Raw genomic sequence first — 7,500 nt, 5'->3', positions numbered from 1 at the left:
AAAACAGTTAACCATTTATAGAAATAGAAATAAAGAAGAGAAAGGTAATTTAGTTCCGGAAATAACCAGATGAAGTTACGAAACACCACCACCACCACTACTACTACTACTACTACTACTACTACTACTACTACTACTACTATTACTACTACTACTACTTCTACAACCACCACCACCACCACCACCACCATGGCATTCTATCAATCACTCTTGCACACACCAAAAAAAAATAAATAAAATAAAATAAAGAAAAAAATAAATAAAAAAATAAAAGAGAAACTGCTCATATCCTTCCTAACTTAACAAATAAACAAAAATTACTACTTCTTTTTATTTTTTTTTACGGTAATGCCTATAGCGCCTGTAGGCACCCTTGAAGAGTGTATGGGAAGCGCTGTTCAGCTTCCGCCCATTAGTGGCGCAGTCAATTTTATTTATAGTGGTACCCATATTAGGGCCCATATCACCAACGAAGCTCATCTTGAGTGTAACCACCTAGAACCTGGTGACATGTAGGTAACTTTAAACCACTCGACAAATGGCAAAGTGTTTTAAGGCTGTACGTGGTGGGATTCGAACCTACGCATGGACGTCTGCCCGATCCCACACTCACCACCTTATCCACTATGCCACCGCCTCCCTTACTACTACCACAACCACAACCACCACTACCACTACCACCACCACCACTACAGGAATGACGTTCTCTGACAGTCACATGGCAAAAGGGGAACCAACGCTCTTTCCAACACGAGATCTGAATCAATCACACAGGTATTCTTAAAAGCGAGCGAGAGGCAGCAGTCATAATAACTTGGTCTATGAATACCAAAGTGTGAAGAACGAGTGATGTGGGGAGGCAGGAGGGAGGAGGGACGGGAGGGATACGAAGGAGATAGGAGGAGGTGGAGGAGGGATGAGGAAAAGAGAGAAAAGAGGGAAGGGGAGGGAAAGGAAGAGATAACTAGACGCGCAGTAGGAATGAGAGAAAGAGAGAGGAGAGATATATGAAAGGGTAAAGGGAGATAAAGGAAGAAGATTAAGGAGAGGAGGTGGAGGAAAGATGAAGAAATGAGAAGTAGAGGAGAAATAAAATGCGAAGCGAGGGAAAAGAAACGAAGAAGAATAGGGAAAGAAGAAAGAATAAATGGATAGGAGAGAAAAGGAAAAATGAAAAAAAGAAAGGGAAGGGAGGAGAGAGAGGAGAGAAAGGAGATGTGAATGATTGGAAGGGGGAGACAAAGGGAGGGAGAAGAGAAAGGGAGAGAGATGTGTGTGTGTGTGTGTGTGTGTGTGTGTGTGTGTGTGTGTGTGTGTGTGTGTGTGTGTGTGTGTGTGTGTGTGTGTGTGTGTGCAATTGGGTAATGAAAAGAGAGAATGAAAGCAATGATGGAATACTGGCTGAGGGGGAGGGGGGGAGGAAAATTAATGGGGGAGGAGGAGGAGGAGGAGGAGGAGGAGGAGGAGGAGGAGGAGGAGGAGGAGGAGGAGGAGGAGGAGGAGGAAGGGAAGGGAAAGGTGTGGGATGTTCACATTAATCAAGCAGCAGCAGCAGCAGAAAAAAAAAGTAAGAGGAAAGAAGAGACAGTGAGAGAGAGAGAGAAAAAAAAAGTTCCCCTCATCTGGTTCTGCTCACTTTCCTCTGCATTTCTCTCTCTCTCTCTCTCTCTCTCTCCACCCCTTCCCTTTTCCCTTCCCCTTCACATGCCTACGTGGAATGCATGCTTTGAATAGAGAGAGAGAGAGAGAGAGAGAGAGAGAGAGAGAGAGAGAGAGAGAGAGAGAGAGAGAGAGAGAGAGAGAGAGAGAGAGAGAGAGAGAGTCCCCACCTGTGTGACTCACCTGGCTAAGAAAATAATCACGTGTCAAGAGAAAAAAAAGAGAAAATGAGGAAAAAAGAAAATCCAAAGGTCATATTTCATTGTCCTCTTCCTAAATTTCAGTCATGCAGTGTTGGTCAGAACTTGAGATGTAAGATAAAACACTGTGAAAGGTTCTCTCTCTCTCTCTCTCTCTCTCTCTCTCTCTCTCTCTCGACTTTCCATTTCATACTTCCTTCGTTTATCTTCATTATTTTTTATTTTATTTTTTTCTCATTTCTTTTTGCATTTCTGTCTTTTTTTTCTCTCCATTTTTTCATTTTTCTTTCCTTTCCTTTCCTTCGTCATCTCTACCTGTCATTCTTTTCCTTTTCCTATTTCGATATTTTTATTTTTCCTTCCTTTTTTCTTGTTCTTTCATTATTCTTTTCCTCTTTTCTCTGTTCCTCTTTTCTTGTCTCCATTTTGTGTCAGGTGTTATTCTCTTTTCCTCCTCATTTCCTTCCTTTTCTCTCATTCCATACTTTATTTTCTAACCTCCTCCACTTCATTCCTTCACTCTTTCCCCTTCCTTCTTCCCCTCTACTCTATTTTTCCTTCATTTCTCTTCTTCTCTCTCATTCCTCCATTATTTTCCACTTTCCTTTCCATTCCTTCTTTTCTCTCTTCCGTCTTTTCTCTTGTCCTTTCTTCCCCTCTACTCTATTCTTCCTTCTTTTCTTTTCCCCTCTCATTCCAAACTTCACTTACCTTTCCCTTTTATTCCTCTAGTATTTTCCATCTTCTCTTTCCTCTACTTCCATTCCCTTCCCTTTTTTCTCCTTCCCTCTTTCCCCTTCTCCTTTCTTCCCCTCTCCCTTCCCTTCATTTCCTTTCCCCGGCATTCAAAATTTCCCTTACCTCTCCTTTCTATCCCTCCTTTCCTTTCCATTTCCTTCCCTTTTTCCTCCTTCCTTCCTTCCCCTCTTCACTTTCCTTTTCCCCTCACTCCAAACTTTCCTTACCTTTTCCTTCTACTCTTGTATTGTTTTCCACCTTCCCATTCTCCCTTTCCCCATCCCATTACCTGTCCCACCCATTGTACAAGAGAGTCTGGTACACCTGCTGCTCCTCCCCTATTTAATCTCCCTTGTTCCTCCCTTTCCCTGGGAGATTAAGCTGTGAAGGGAGAGAGGGAGTGGATAGAGAGAGGAGCATCAACAGAGGGGAGAGAACGGCTGTGATTGGCTGAACAGTTGGTAAACCTTCTTATCTGATTGGTGGACAGCGAGTGTTGTGTCTTTGTGATTGGTTAGCTCGTGGTGGTGGTGGTGGTGGTGGTGGTGGTGGTGAGAATACTATTACTCTCGTGTTCTTTTATCAATACAAGAACTAACGTGAAAAAAAGTAGTAGTAGTAGTAGTAGTAGTAGTAGAAAAGAAAAGGAAAAAATAGAAAAAAAACAAGAGAAGGAAGGAAAAGAACAAAAATACGGAAAAGAAAAAGGAAATGCAAGGTGGGTAGGTACTGATGACGAAGGAAAGGAAGGAAAAGGAAAATGAAGAAACAGAGAGAGAAAAAAAACAAAAACAAAGAAAATGAGAAAAAAAAGTGATAATGAAGATGACAAATTAACAACACCGGTAAATGAGTAACACTTGTAAAAACTGATGCTCTCACTTGTACAATTAACTTACAGATGACTACCAAACTTAGTAAATCGATAGAAAAACTTGTAAATTACCAGTATAGCTTTTTCAACTCGCAAGATGACTTATAAATTCAAAGTAACACTAGTGAACTAATGCTCTAAGTCAGTGTTTCCCAACCTTTTCGCAGCGATTACCCAAAAATACAATTTCACAATCATCCATTACCCCAATGAACAAATACTCGTAATATAGGAAAAAAAGTAACTATTTCATACTTCAAAAACAGACAAAATAGAAACTATGCAACACAATAATGCAAATCTATAATACGAAAAGAAGTAATTTTAGTTCATACATAGAAAGCAGAAAAAATTAATAGAAATCTTCATTGAAATTATATGAAAATGTAAACTGATTGCCTCATCCCATGCCAAACATCCATTACCCCAAAAATATGGGGTCATTACCCCACTGGGGTAATTTACCCCTAGGTTGGGAACCACTGCTCTAAGTGGCTTGTAGACCAATAGTAAGGCTTGTAAATTCATAAAATGACTTGTAAATTAATAGACTGGCTTGTAAACTTATAAAAAGATCTGTAAACTGATAGAATGCCTTGTAAGCTGATCGGAAGACTTGTACATTGATGAAAAAACTTGTAAATTGATAAGAAGACTTGCAAATTGATAAAAAATACTTGTAAATTGATAGATTAACTTGTAAATTGATACTCTTGTAAACTCCTTCAGTCTCCAAACGCTGACCTCCGCTCCTCTGTCTGTCTCCTTTCCCTAAAACTTGATCTTTCCTCCTCATAACTGGTCTTTTAAGTTCAGAGAGAGAGAGAGAGAGAGAGAGAGAGAGAGAGAGAGAGAGAGAGAGAGAGAGAGAGAGAGAGAGAGAGAGAGAGAGAGAGGGAGAATGGAGCAATCACACAAATAGCAATTACTTCAAATAATCTCTCTCTCTCTCTCTCTCTCTCTCTCTCTCTCTTGTACATGATCTGAAGGCCAATCAGGTGATGCCAACTTGCTACGTCACAATGATTACGTCACAGATCCGGTTTGTGAGTAACGGGTTGGAGGAGGAGGAGGAGGAGGAGGAGGAGGAGGAGGAGGAGGAGGAGGAGGAGGAGGAGGAGGAGGAGGAGGAGGAGGAGGAGGAGGAGGAGGAGGAGGAGGAGGAGGAGGAGGAGGAGGAGGAGAGAGAGAGAGAGAGAGAGAGAGAGAGAGAGAGAGAGAGAGAGAGAGAGAGAGAGAGAGAGAGAGAGAGTAATCCGGATGCTTTGATATCAATTTGAAATGTCACACGCGAACATTACTATCACTTGTTGCGCTGAAAGTCCCAACCTAACTAACCCAACTCAATCAAACCTAAAGCTAACCTAACCCAACCCAACCCAACCCAACACGAAGCTTAACTAACCTAACCTAACCTAACCCAACCCAACACAAAGCTTACCTAACCTAACCTAACCTACCTAACCTAACCTAACCTAACCTAACCCAACCCAACCCAACACAAAGCTTACCTAACCTAACCTAACCCAACCCAACACAAAGCTTACCTAACCTAACCTAACCCAACCCAACCCAACACAAAGTTTACCTAACCTAATCCAACCCATTTCAAAACAAACCTAACCCAACTCAATTAAACCTAGACTTAACTAAACCTTACCTTAGCCTTACTTAACCTAATTAATCTAACCTAACCAGTAATCTACCGTGCTTTGACCCTCCTCATGACTCACAAATCCCTCTCTGGACACAGAAGTCAGAGTCACAATGGGAAGACGCAAGCAATGACTGTCAATCATCTGTGTGTCTTGTCTTGTTTCGATCAACAGGCAGCAGTGGAGGCTATTAACCCCTTCAGTACCAGGACACGTCTTCATACTCATTGTGGTCACTATCTGGCGACTTATACAACTTCAGAAATTCATGTGGGGGATTAACACAGTGAAGACTCTCGACCATCAATCTTCTGACCTCTATAGAACCTTGGTAGTGTAAATAAAACTCAAGGTAAATATGTGTCCCAGTACTGAAGGGGGTTAAGGGTTTCAAAGGTGTTTTCGAGATTCCAGTGACAGTTTAATGAGCAATCAGCATCAGTAATGAGACAAACACACATGATAACCCGACCAGTCACCTCTTTGGCCTGGAGAAACAGTTACATTGAGAGAATCTGCAAAAAATAAGCATGAAAACACGTCCAGGAATCTATGACCAGTATTTTCAAGGACTATATAGAGATCATTAGGAGGGTTTTCCAAGTCTTCTCTCTGTTAAGTATGTCAAAATCATGTTAATCTGTCATACAATAATTAAAAACTAATAAAAACCAGTGCAACTTTAACTAGAGCCTGTTAAAAGTAGCTGTGAAGGCAAAAAAATGTTTCAAAATATGTGAGTTGGGAATGCTGGCTGACTGGTTGACTGGCTGGCTGGCATTCAATAGAGGCAAAAGCATCGCCACGCCACTGATCTAATGCTCCAGTGTGGCAGGGCAGTGGACTGAGCAGGAAGTGACACAAGATAAAGTGATAGAGATGTGACCAGACTGATGGAAACTTTATAAACCAAAACCCGAGGGAAAAAAGAGAGACCGGGATTAATTTTTTCCACGAGTTTTGTGTACGATTAGACGATTTCATTTACATTAGGAAGGCTTCATGGGGGTCAGAAGATTAATGCACAGAGTCTTCACCATTTCAATCCCCACGTAAATTTCTGAAACTGTGTAAAATCGCCTAATAATAACCAGAATTAATATGAAAACGGTTAAATTTCTGAAGCTGTGTAAAATCGCCAAATAATAACCAGAATGAATATGAAAACGCGTCACGGTACCGGGGAGAGGTTAAACATGGCAAAGACACTGTAACTAACTGAATGAACACTTGATGAAGGAAGCAAAGATGACTGCAGAGTGAATGTAAAGGGATTAGACGAATGGAACCTTTATAAACCAGACAGACAGACAGACAGACAGACAGAGTAACTTGATAAACACTTGACCTAATACAGAAGAACGTGATGAAATGAACGTAGCACGGAGGTTATTGCAAATTTGACATGAATTTCACTTTCAAACACATCGTAAAGGACAGTGAACGTAAACAAAAGGACAATGAACGTGAAAAAGGACAATGAACGTGAAAAGAACAATGAACGTACAAAAGGAGAGTGAAATTAAATAAAGGAGAGTGAAAGATTAAATAAAGAACAGTGAACGTGAAACAAAGGACAGTGAACGTGAAAAAAGGACAGTGAACGTGAAACAAAAGACAGTGAACGTGAAACAAAGGACAGTGAACGTGAAACAAAGGACAGTGAACGTGAAACAAAAGACAGTGAACGTGAAATAAAGGACAGTGAAAGATTAAATAAAGAACAGTGAACGTGAAACAAAGGACAGTGAACGTGAAACAAAAGACAGTGAACGTGAAACAAAGGACAATGAACGTGAAAAAAAGACAGTGAAAGTTAAATAGGACAGTGAACGTGAAACAAAGGACAGTGAACGTGAAACAAAGGACAGTGAACGTAATTTTTTCCACGAGTTTTGTGTACGATTAGACGATTTCATTTACATTAGGAAGGCTTCATGGGGGTCAGAAGATTAATGCACAGAGTCTTCACCATTTCAATCCCCACGTAAATTTCTGAAGCTGTGTAAAATCGCCTAATAATAACCAGAATGAATATGAAAACGGGTAAATTTCTGAAGCTGTGTAAAATCGCGTAAATTTCTGAAGTTGTGTAAAATCACGTAAATTTCTGAAGTTGTGTAAAATCACGTAAATTTCTGAAGTTGTGTAAAATCGCCAAATAATAACCAGAATGAATATGAAAACGCGTCACGGTACTGGGGAGAGGTTAAACGTGGCAAAGACACTGTAACTAACTGAATGAACACTTGATGAGGGAAGCAAAGATGGCTGCAGAGTGAATGTAAAGGGATTAGACGAATGGAACCTTTATAAACCAGACAGACAGACAGAGTAACTTGATAAACACTTGACCTAATACAGAAGAACGTGA

At 40.6% G+C, this 7,500-nt stretch overlaps 1 protein-coding gene across 4 annotated transcripts in view; it reads right to left on the bottom strand.

Moving 5' to 3' along the window:
* The window catches only part of LOC123507046, a 128,416-nt gene that overhangs the window by 26,008 nt on the left and 94,908 nt on the right, over positions 1-7,500 (bottom strand). The gene's annotated exons all lie outside the window — the stretch shown is intronic.

The sequence above is a fragment of the Portunus trituberculatus genome, chromosome 21 (genome assembly GCF_017591435.1).
Source record: "Portunus trituberculatus isolate SZX2019 chromosome 21, ASM1759143v1, whole genome shotgun sequence".
In the NCBI taxonomy this organism is placed as follows: domain Eukaryota; kingdom Metazoa; phylum Arthropoda; class Malacostraca; order Decapoda; family Portunidae; genus Portunus; species Portunus trituberculatus.
Note: the sequence above shows the minus strand (reverse complement) of the source record. Positions and strands in the feature narration are given on the sequence as shown.